At 45.7% G+C, this 12,548-nt stretch overlaps 1 pseudogene; it reads right to left on the minus strand.

Annotated features, from left to right (window-relative positions):
- Positions 1 to 1,571, minus strand: LOC124669372 (annotated as a pseudogene).
- Between the last annotated feature and the right edge of the window lie 10,977 nt (positions 1,572 to 12,548).

Below are 12,548 nucleotides of genomic sequence, written 5' to 3' on the forward strand. Positions count from 1 at the left end.
ATACAGAAACTGAATTCAATCAAACACCACTTCAAGTGAGGCTGTTGAAGAGCAAATCCCGTCCAGAAGAGTAAGTTTCTCTTGGTTGCTCCAGGTGCTATGATGGCTCACCACCTCCCAGTTACAGTTACAGGGCCCCTTCTCCTCCACATGTCCATGCTTGTACAGAGCGACACGGCGCAGCACCATGGATACTTGTACGGTGAAACTGACAAGGCGAAGAAGGTGTCTGTCTGTTGTGTGAAAGCCAATGACCACCAGCTCCTTCAAATGGCGGTGGCGCCACCGTGTAGAGGAAGTAGAGGGCACTATCTCCTGACATGTGTGCTCGTCGTCCTCCTCGCATTGGGGGACATGTACATACAGGCTCTCAAGCAATGGCGCTGCCTCGATGAGGAGCTGGGGCCACGAGACATCCCAGGAGGAAGGCACATCTGCAACCAGTAGCCTCCTCAAATTGGACATGAGAGAAAAAGGATTCTTGGAAGGAGAAATCCACATGTCTGGCCCAGTAAACCGCAGGACAAGATCCGTTATGCTGACGGCATGTTTGAAAAATCCGGTGAGCATGTTAACAATGTGGTTCCGCTCCATGCAACATAGACCAGCTAATCGGTGCCCTTCCAATCGGCCAACAGAGAAGACCAAGCTCACACTGGCAAGGCGCGGGGCGGCGTCGGCGCCCAAGAACACAGACGCGCGCAAGGTGGCCAGGCTCTCAAGCTTGGGGAAGAGCGGAGCTCGACGGCCATGATGTTGCCGTCGATGACGAGCTCCCTAATTTCTGACATGGGGGCGTCGAATACCGCCCTACTGGTTCCTCTTTCCAAAGAGCAGGACAAGAGGTGCAGAACTTGCAGCTGCGGACAGGCGGTAACCACGCCCTCGTAGACGGCCGCGGGCGTGGTGTCCGGCAGGTCCTGCAGGACGAGCCTGGCGAGCGCGGTGAACCCCTGAAGCGGCGGGGGCAAGCAGTTGGCAAGCTTGAGGCTTTGCAGCCGAGATGCGCCCGGCTTTCTGCTGATGCATCCGCGGGGGAGTCTGTACACCGGCGGCGAACGGCCGATGAGACTCGTAGGCGGCGTGGCGATAACCTCGAGGTCTCGGACGCCCCAGGAATCGACCGCGTCCAGGATCAAGCGGTTGATGCAGGCCGCGCTGCTGCTGTAGGCGAAAACCTCCAGCGACAGCCTCTGCACGCGCCGCCGCCGGCGAGTCAGGAGGAGGCCCTTGACAGAGGCGGCCATGGCGCGCATGGCGCGGCGCTCGTACCGTGCCGCGATGGCGATCAGCCTCCGGCGAGACTCGGGCAGGAAGAACGGTCCACTTGCTTCTCGGCGAAGGGCGAGGATCCCACGGTAGCGCGGTGGCAGCGCATCGGTGACCTTGAGATCCAGGACGGGGAGCTCCCGGAGGACGTGGGCGCAGCGCCTGGAGAGCGTCCCCGCCCCAAGCGCGCAGCGGGTGTCCAGACGGCCCAGGATGTGGAGGAGCATATCGTCGGGGAGGGCAGTAAGGCGGTCCTCCTCATCGCGCTGCCGCCGGCGAGGGGGCAGATCCTTCCGAGCCATTCCTCGAAGAAGTTTAGATTGCTGTTTTAGCGTGGGGGCGGCGGGCTACCCTGAGACTAAATAGGCGGATCGGAAATTTAGCGGCATTTGTTTGATGTTCGTCAAATGGAATTCGATCCGGACGCGGGAACAGAGGCTTTTTTTCTTTTTCTCGACACTCGAGAACAGAGCTGTTGATCGACGGAGCGGATTTGGAATACAACAAGTACGCTGTACGCGGTTGGGGAACGCCGAGACCTCTCCGAGTTCGAGTCCGAGTCCGAGTCCGAGAGGCAGCATCGGTTTTTTTAGGTCAATAAAAATCTCGAAAAAATATATATTCTGAAACATACGAACAATTTCTGGTGGAGCTTGGAACCAACCATGCCGCACTAATGGGAGATAGCAAAGCTCCTATCTAGGCACTACGCATCTACATCAATCTCTTTTACTACCTCCGTTGCAGTACTCTCATGAACGAACTCAACTCTTTGGAAGCTTGGAGCACTTGTTTTGATCTCTTGAACGATATGGTCATCGTGCCCCATACATCCTCTTAGATCATCTCCAACTACCCCCCCCCCCCCAGCATTCCGGTCTGGATGCGGTGTCCCACGGATAAGCTCCTGGACCGGTCTGTTTGTGAGTGGCAACGGCTCCAACGGTGACATGCAAATGCCCACAGCCTCACACATTTTTGGTATTTTTATCAATATTTGCATATTTCTTTAGGTTACAAATAAATTCATATGTTGATTTCGAGACGATTCTATACAATAGCAACAAGTTCATAAAACAAATATAAAGTCACATGACAAAGTTTATTACACAAATGACAATCATTGGAATGAAAATCAAATAAATACTACTCGACTAGTTGTTTTCAAGTGAGTCCACATGTTCAGTCGGAGGTGAGTTGCTTTGTCACGCATTTCATTCTGCACAACTGAAATCTACTAAGTCTGTCGGTGGTTCGGGCTCGGTCGCAACATTATCACCCTGGTATTCACAGCCTTGGTCAAACATGCTCTCATCACGCTCCTCCTCAATGATCTTGTTGTGCATGATCACACAAGCACTCATGACCTTTCACATTGTGCAATTGCTCCATGTCCTAGCAGGGTGCCGAACTATAGCCCAGCGAGATTGCATCACACCAAATGCCCGCTCCACATCCTTCATATTCAATTTGATAAAGAGAAACAATATGTGACGCCCCAAAACCGGTACCATGAGGATCCCAGCGAATCCGTCGAAATCCGCACGATATCGATTTTAGGAGACGCACCACCAAGCGCCTCGTACACGCCGGAGCATGCACGCGATGCGGGTGGAATCAATCACGAGAGGTAACATTACAACAGGATTACAATAGAGCCCACAAGAAACATATATATTACAACAACAATTCCAACGAGTCAAGATACAAATAGATACATACAAAGATCCAAATCATACAGAAGATCAAATACATCCGAGTACGGACAAGATACAAATTGGACTAAGAGTCCTGAAGATAAACGATGGCGTCCATAACCCTGCCCATGCCAAGCCGGAAGGGTAACCTTGCTAGCGTCGTCTTCATCGAACATATCTTCATACCTGCCCGGTTATATCCCGTAGAAGCAGCAATAAGTACGGGTTCGTACTTAACAAGACTTCAAGACGTATAAGCATTCGTCAACCAGTCGTCCTTTGTACTTGAGGCACGCAGGGGACTTAGAGGACGCAAGGGGAACGTCATAGGCAATATGGTGGGGTTAAGCGGCAGCGCGCAAGCACTAAAAACCTATAGAGACACTCTACAACAGTCGTCTATCAGAGAAGGTGAGAGAGCGCATAAACTAACAGTTCTATACTCTGCAAACATAACACAACCGATGTGTTCCCCCTTCGCCAAGAAGTACTAGCAAAGGCATTCACACTGTTGACAAGTTTTAACCATTTATTATTGAGGTTGTGCTAACTTACTACGCAAGTTATTATTAATGAACAACAGGTGTAAGTTGTCTATGGTCGAGTCATACAGCTCCAAGTCGTCCATAACCGCGGACACGGCTTATCGATAAGATGTAACCTCGCGAGGGTGCCCAAATGTTCCCACACGCACGATCAACCCACTTGCGACAGGTGAATATCACGACTCGCACTCTCCTTCACGACAACAATGTCCAGGAAGCCACCTAACCAAGTTGAACCCGTATCAGAGTCCAGCCGTATCTCCGAAACGGACTTAGCTATTTGCGCCTACGGTTTCCGAGGGTCAAAACACACACTGGGGCGAATGACCCGCTTCAGCATCGATGAACGAACGTACCGCAACCTATACGTGCATACCAGAAACAAGGGATACAAGGCACCCAGGGGCTCCCAAAGTAAAGAAGTAACAGGCTGGCATGCACGCAACAACAAATGGTACAACATAGCAAACTAGTTGTGGCCACTGGACAAAGCTGTAGATTCCGGCAGTGGTCGAGGGGAGACCCAGAAACATACCCACGTGTGGTTAGAGCGCTCAGTCTCGGAACAGATAACAGGAACTCGGGTCCTAAGCTTTAAAGAAACACAAGTGAGCCGCCATAAAACGAGCAACTGACCCACCGATGTCTCCGCTAACATTTATTAACAAGTAACCATGATACTTCCAACAGATATAACCATAAACCATGTGTCATGTTCCCCAACTAATAACCCGATAAGATAGCGATAACGGTAACGAGATAAAACAGCACTAGCATGCACTATGACTCGCAAGGCAGACCCGATAACCAAACAACAGCTGTAGGAGGTTGGTGGTTGGTGGTGGCAATATGGGCTGATTGAGGTAACAAGTGGAAGGGACACGTGACAAGAACGCAACTTAAGTCTAGCATGAGGGAGAAGGCAAAATAAAATAGGTGAGCGACTTCTGCAGGGGCAGGAGTATAAGGGAAATGCTTACCTGTTAAAGCTTGCCGAGGGACTTCCGGAGAACTTGGCGTATCTCACCACACCACTTCGTGATCCTATCCGGGAAGAAGCAAATGCTGGACAAACAACGTATGCAAATTTTACTACTACGGATAAAGAAGATCCAGCATGATCAAGATGGTATGCATGACATGGCAATAATGATGCAATGCACTTATCCAATTTAAGCGGGATCGGAACCCCGGACAAACAAATTAAGGTTGGAGTTGCATTTCTACCGGCAAAATTAAGGGTTGGATAGCATGGCATAACATGGCAGGGTGCGCTACTTCAAAGTTAAACGGAGCGGGGAAACCCTAGTCGGTGTCTGAAATACTCCGCATATATGTGAGGTGAAATGCACAAACTATCACGGAACGACATGATGTGAGATGCAAACTGGTATATGAATGGCATATTCATGTTCAGCACATTTTTCTGATCAACTTTCATATAAAATACTTTGCATTCCGACAAACGGTTTGAGAGATATGATTTTCGTAAGATTTGCAAAAAGAAAAGGAAACAGGTAGGGGATGGACCTGGTCTCATGCTGCATCGGAAGGGACTGGGCCGGAACCTGGCCCGTCACGCTGGAAGGACTTGGGCTGAATCCCATCTGTGGATCTGAAGCAGTAAAAAGGATTGGGGATTAAAATCGCCTCAACCAGGATTTGAACACAGGATCTCCAGGATGAGGCCACAGGAACCAACCACTGGGCTACGTGCGGATCGATGAACAGTAGCAGGCGTGCAGCAACATGAAGTAGCACTACCGGACTTTGAAGATGCAACCATGGCGGACAGACTTGACGGAGTCGAGCCTCGATCTGGCGACGGAACATGCGCTAGGATGCGGGAGTCGGTGCGCTCGAAGCGGAAGACCAAGGGGAGTCCAGAAGGTGTCGCCTTGGCGTTGGGGAACCACCATAGCTCGCCGGAGACGGAGCTCTGCGGGGGAAAAATGACGGTCAGCGTTGGCGGGTTGACATATAGCGGTAAGAAACTCGAGGAGAGGTTCTGGAGGACGAGTATCTCACCCTGAAGCTCATGGAGGGGTCAGGGAAGCCGCGGGAGGGCCAGACCGGCCGGATTCGTCGTTGGAAGGTGGAGGTCGGAGGGTGGAATCGGCGAATTCGTCGTCGATTGAAGGGCTCCCAGGTCGATTCCTTGCAGGGAGATGATGAGGACGTCGAGCCGCATCTCCTGGTACCATCGGCTCGGCGAGGGGCGGCTTGCCGCGTCGGCGCCATGGCGACATGGTGCGGTGCTGTGAGGGTTTTCTCCTCCGTTTGCTCACAGAGAAAAGGAGAAGGGTCAGGAGAAGAGGAGATGGTGGCAGCGCAAGAGAAGGAGGAGGGAGCTAGGGTTTCCAGGGGCCCTAGGGCGCGACTTAAAAGGGGAGGAGGAAGTGCGGTGGTTGGAGGTGAGGACCACGGTGCTCACGTTGCCAACTTGAGGAAGGAAGACGACAAGGATGAAAAGAAAGAGGATCGAAGGGGTACGGGATGGATGGTGGGCTGCCAGGGGAAAAAAGAGGTGGGCCAAAATGAGAGAGGGGGAGGTGGGCCACCGGGTTAGAAGGGAGAGAGGAAGAAAACAGGGCCATGAAGAGAGAGTGGCCCAGGGTTAGAGGGTTTTTTTTTTTCTGTTTTCCTTTTATTTGAAACAAAGGTGAGAACGAGATTTTAAAATAGTTGCAGAATATATATTTTGTTGTAACCAAAACAAAACACATTATATTCAAAAACTTATTTGTTGGAAAATATTAATTATAAAATAGGTAATATGAGGGGGAGAGAGATTAGGGTTTTATTTAAAGGAGAGAACAAAGGGGGTTTATTAAATAGTTTTATTTAATAAGTTCATGGATTATATGATGCATGATGATGCACAAAACGAAAAGAATAGAGAAATCTATTAGGGGTCCTACCCTGGGCCGTTACACAATATAACAATCGTTGAAGCTTTGTGCAATGGAAGATGGTTCCGAAGTATTGCTAGGATCTCAAATGAGGAGGAATTGCGTCAATTCCTATAACTTTGGGCTAGAGTGGATATGGTGCAGCTGTCTGACTCCCCTGATGGAGGCTAAGGTGGTGGCCTGTCTTGCTCCCTTGCATGGGAGATATTTCAACATCACCGATCGAAAGGCCCTGGTCAAGTCGGTTCTCACCTCGCAATTGATCTACCCTCTCACAGCCCTTCATGTCCTAGTGGAGCCGCTCCAAGCTATCACCAAGATCATTCAGAGTTTATTATGGGCGGGTTTCGATAATGCGACAGGCGGGAAGTGCAAGGTCAACTTGACTGCGGTTTGCCACCCCACCTCCATTGGTGGCCTTGGCATCCTCAACATGGAGAAATTTGGGAGGCCCTTACGCCTCCGGTGGCCTTGGCTAGCTTGGACGTCACTGGAGAAGCCTTGGGTTGGGATGGAAAACCATTGCAATGATGATGATATGTGCTCTTCCACGCGCTGACCAAGGTCACCATTGGGGATGGTAATAGAGCGAGTTTTTGGCATGACCCTTGGGTGGATGGCCTCAGCCCCAAGTGCATTCCCCCACCATCTTTGCCCTATCCAAGAGAAAGAACTAGAATGTTAGGAAATCAACTGCTGACAAGGCTTAGTTCGCCTGACTATTCACTCATGCATGGACTCCATTGTTTGGAAGGTTTGGGCTCCCCCTAAATGCAAGCTCTTCTCTTGGCTTATCATCCAAAACCGCGTCTGGACATCTGACCTCCTTGCGAAGCGGGGCTAGCCCAATGGGAGAGTGTGCCCATTTTGTCGATGCCACGACGAGACAACCTCCCACCTACTCTTCAAGTGTCGCTTCTCTATCCGGCTTTGGAAGATGGTCAAGGAGTGGCTTCACATACATGACTTCGACCCCTCTTCCTAGGGTGGGTTTGACAATGTCATGCTCGGGTGGACCTCGATTGTGCTTCCACGTCGGGGTAGAAGGAAAGCTATGGACACCCTCTTCATGTTGGTTTCATGGGAAATTTGGAATGAACAAAACACAAGAATGTTCAAGTATGTGGACACCATGACAACCATCATCTTCGATCGTATCAAGTCGGAAGCTAGGACTTGGGTTCTTGCCGGTGCTAAACATTTGGGTATTTTCACTGCGGGAGAGTAAATTTTTTGGCCCTCGGTGTGGGTGTAAGACTAAACTCAAACTTGGTTCCCATGAAATAAGGCAAACCTTTTGCCTTTTCTTCAAAAAAAAAAAAAACCGTACTGATTGAGGGTCGGGGTGGGGTTAGGGACAAAAATTTAGGCGTTGGCTCTCTGTTTTCTCACAATCAACTTGTGTCTAGATCCGTGTTTTCCAAGCAGTGTCGGTTAATTTGTACTGGAGAGTATTAGGAGTTATTATTAATTAGATAATTTGTTTTTATTTTTTTTGCATACTAATACCCCCTCCGTACTTTGAGAAAAACTTTGATCATTATTTTTGTCAACAAAACATAATATATATTATATAAAAATTATATCGTTGGAAACTTGTTTCATATATGAATCCAACGATATAAATTTTTGTTGCATATATCTCATATTTTGTTGACCAAAATAATGGTTAAAGCTTTTCTCAATCTACGCAATAACATAATAAACCGGTATCGAGGGAGAGGTTGTATTACTAATATAAAAACATTATGATCCATAAAACATAACCAGTATTATTAATTATATAGAATTTGCGTGATTTTTTTTACATTTTGCGAATTAATATTGTATTATTTTCAGATAGTTAACTTATTCACAGATAAGGATCCAGATCTATTATAAAAGTTCACCAGAAGTACGAATCACTCCAATCATAATAATTTTACATCAAGGTATCTACAATAATGGGATGTTGCCGCTCCCCTACGGGCTACGGGAGATAGCCTGGACATGTCGATGACAGTCGGGATGTCTTCACGCAGGTGGCCCCTAAGACGAATAAACCAAAGCCATAATCGACAATTATTTCACACTATCTCTCCGTCTCAAATGGTAAGGCACAAATTGTTACATATGTTTAAAGATGAGGAGTCAAAAAAGTTGTTCAAAGTCTAAAACAGTTGATGATGTCCAAAAGATGTGTGAGGTGATCAAAATAATTGTTCACGAGGTTAAGAAATGTTCTCTGTATTTTTTTCACGGGACTCAAAATTATGATCACCTATTAGAAAAAAATATGATTTGAAAGAAATCATAGTTTTAAAATATATTCATGATGTTCAATTTTTTTTGAGATTTCAAAATAATAATGGAGTGGACTAACTATTCACGGGTTAAACAAAATACTTTCATGTGATTTTAGAAAAGTGTTCACCAAGTAAAACATATGTCAGGACATTTCTACAAATCTTCTCGGAGTTCCATTTTTTTTACTGAACTTACGTTTATAAATATTTATTAACTTGATGATTTTTTTTAGGAAAATATATATGAACTTGATCGCCTATTAGAAAAACATCGTTTTCGAAAAATATTCAGAGTTTTAAAATATATTCACGAGGCTCAACAAATGTTTTGAGAGTTCAAAATAATAATAGGGCTGGAAAAAATTTCACATGTTAAATAAAATCTTTCAGTGATTTTAAAAGAGTTCACCAATTAAAAAAATGTTCTGGAGATTTCTACAAATGTTCTCGTGGTTCAATTTTTCCAGAATTAAATTTTTAATAAATATTTATAAACTTGATGATTTCTTTAAAAAATATGACAATAACATTCCCAGTTGGCAAGAACAAAACGTAAGGAAGAAAATGCAAAAATAGGTTGAAAATAAACATTTTTCTAGAATAGAGCTGAATATATGTATGTGGATATAGGCATATAGCAAATGACTAAGTATAATTTTTTTTAGGTGACCAAATGATGAGTCCAGTTAGTAGAATATTTCACCTTATGTTTTTTTTACATTAGTAGCAATAGGATTGTAGCATTTTACCGCGTTTGCGCATACCTTTTATGTTTGTTTTAGCAGGATACCGGATACAAAAGACCCATTTGGAAAGGAGACTTAGCACGTCTTTTCTGTGGATAAATACACAAATTAAAGACTACATAAGTCTCTAAAATAATTATTCACGCACCTCGGTGGAAGAGCCTCATGAGAAGAAGCTCCAGGAAGTTTAACGAGCACCGATACGGGCGGGATCTGCCGCTTCGCCCCTTTAAATAGTTCCGCCCCGTGAAGACGAATCACAGAACAAAGATCTAGAGACACCATAATTCACAGAAACTTCATCTTCGAAAGGGATAAGGAGGGGAAACAAGCACGGAGGCATCAATCCTACAAACTACAAACACTCTTGGAGGATTGGGCATCATCTTCATCATCACAACATCATATCCATCGACATCACCATTTTCACCTGATCCTTCATCTATCTTGTTGTAATTTCTAAACTTTGTTGTGAATTTACAAAAGGATTCGTCCATTAGTAACACCTCCATTCATACCATTATGATTTTACAACGCTCCATGGTTACTCTTTTTCTCTACTGCAGTTTCATGCTTCTACAATACGAGTTCTACTCTCTGTTTGTTGTTTCTACTTTACTTATTGTTTACTTCGAAACCAAACTAATCCAACGTTTTTCACCATTCGCGCATCACCTAAACTTTAGAATAATCATTAAATACTCTCTTTAAATAAATACTCCCTCCGTCTCAGTTTAACAGGTGCACACGTAGTTTAAGAAATTGACCATTATTTTGGTCAATGAAATATAAAATATATGCCACAAAAATTATATCATTGGAAAGCTTTTTTTGCATACGAATCTAATGATATAAATTTTGTAGACATAAAATTTATATTTTGTTGACCAAATCAATGCTCAAAGTTTTGTCTTAAACTGTGTGCGTGCCTATTAAATCGAGACGGAGGGAGTATCAAAAAAGTATTAAGACCACTTGAACTCTAGGTCTATGTAGTTCAATCTCTTACTTTTCGAACTAGCTACAAACAAACTATGCACTTGCAGTCATCACTAACCATAAATTTTAGGTAGCGTTGGTAAGTGAAATGATATTTTTTGGGTGTCTGGCTAGGAATGCATAAAATGTGCATACTACTTTGACTTAGTTGCAACATGCTCACAAAGTACGTTAGGGCGCGATTCGTAGGTCGCACGATCTCGAAACAGGTCATAGGAAGCAGAAATTAGAAACTTTGGGTCAGTCCCGGCGGGTACGCACGAATCAGCATTTCCCTATATGTAGGCTGACTCGCTGCAATCGAGTGCTCGCCAGATGAAACCTTGCACGTGGTCTTGCTTCCCCTCACCCTCCTTAATCTTCCTCACCTCTATTGACTTCTAATCAACACAACTATATTTCAAATCAAAATAAGCTGTAAATTAAAAATATGTGCGTCCACGAGGTGATTCCATTCCGACTATCGGTTTCAAGTTTTGTTTGGTGTAAATCTCCAATTTCGCGTTCTTGTTTAAATCCTTTGTGACAAAATTTTATCAAATTTATCGCACATGCTTCACTGTTTCAAATTTTCTTTTACCAGAAGCTTCACCTCGCCGTTTCGAACACTTCTCGTGTTGTAAATTTTTCGCTTCGACAAACGTAGACGAATATATCTGCAACTCGCTAGTATAATATAACTTGTGTACATATGTGCGGCGTGGCATGGTGGTCTTTCTACGCACCATTGTGGTAGGTCTTGTGCGCGGCTTTGTAGACGGTGGCGTGGTGTGATACGTCTCCAACGTATCTATAATTTCTGATGTTCCATGCTAGTTTTATGACAATATCTACATGTTTTGCTCACACTTTATAATGATTTTATGCATTTTCCGGAACTAACCTATTAACAAGATGCCGAAGTGCCGGCTCCGTTTTCTGCTGTTTTTGGTTCCAGAAAGGCTGTTCGGGCAATATTCTCGGAATTCGACGAAACAAAGACCAAACATCTTAATTCACCGAGACGGACCAGAACAACGAAGGGGAGACGGAGAGGAGGCCCAGGGCCCCCACACCACAGGGCTGCGCGGGCAGGCCCCTGGCCGCGCCAGCCTATGGGGAGGGCGCCCTGGTGCCCCTCCGACTCCGCATCTTCGCCTATAAAGTCCCTCGTGACCTAAAAACGCGATACCAATTGACGAAACTCCAGAAAGACTCCAGGGACGCCGCCGCCATCGCGAAACTCCGTTTCGGGGGACAGAAGTCTCTGTTCCGGCACGCCGCCGGACGGGAATTGCCCCGGAGTCATCTCCATCGACACCACCGCCATCTTCATCGCCATCGCTGTCTCCCATGATGAGGAGGGAGTAGTTCTCCCTTGAGGCTGAGGGCTCTACCGGTAGCTATGTGGTTCATCTCTCTCTCCCATGTACTTCAATACAATGATCTCATGAGCTGCCTTACATGATTGAGATTCATATGATGAGCTTTGTAATCTAGATGTCATATGCTATTCAAGTGCTTAATTATGTGAACTTTGGGGTTACTGTGACCTCGGTGTAATGGTGACAGTGTGTGCGCCGTGTGTAACCCCCTTATGAATTGTGGTGTGTTAGTACCTCCTATGAATGCTCACGGTGACGGTGTGGGGTGTTCATTAGTACTTGGGAATACGCCTTTGAGGTGTGCTTTTGCACACTTGCCCAATGAATTTGAGTTCTCTATCCAATAAGAGAGTAGCATAGTGAAGTGCTTATATTTATATTCAATTATGATTGCAATGTTGAGAGTGTCCACTAGTGAAAGTAGGATCCCTAGGCCTTGTTTCTAAGCATTGAAACACCGTTTCCAACAAGTTCTGCTACATGTTCGCTTGCTGCCATATTTATTTCAGATTGCATTTGCTACTTATAATCATCCATATTACTTGTATTTCACTATCTCTTCACCGAACTAGTGCACCTATACATCTGACAAGTGTATTAGGTGTGTTGGGGACACAAGAGACTTCTTGTATCATAATTGCAGGGTTGCTTGAGAGGGATATCTTTGACCTCTACCTCCCCGAGTTCGATAAACCTTGGGTGATTCACTTAAGGGAAACTTACTGCTGTTC

Source organism: Lolium rigidum, chromosome 7 (genome assembly GCF_022539505.1).
Source record: "Lolium rigidum isolate FL_2022 chromosome 7, APGP_CSIRO_Lrig_0.1, whole genome shotgun sequence".
NCBI classification, from domain to species: domain Eukaryota; kingdom Viridiplantae; phylum Streptophyta; class Magnoliopsida; order Poales; family Poaceae; genus Lolium; species Lolium rigidum.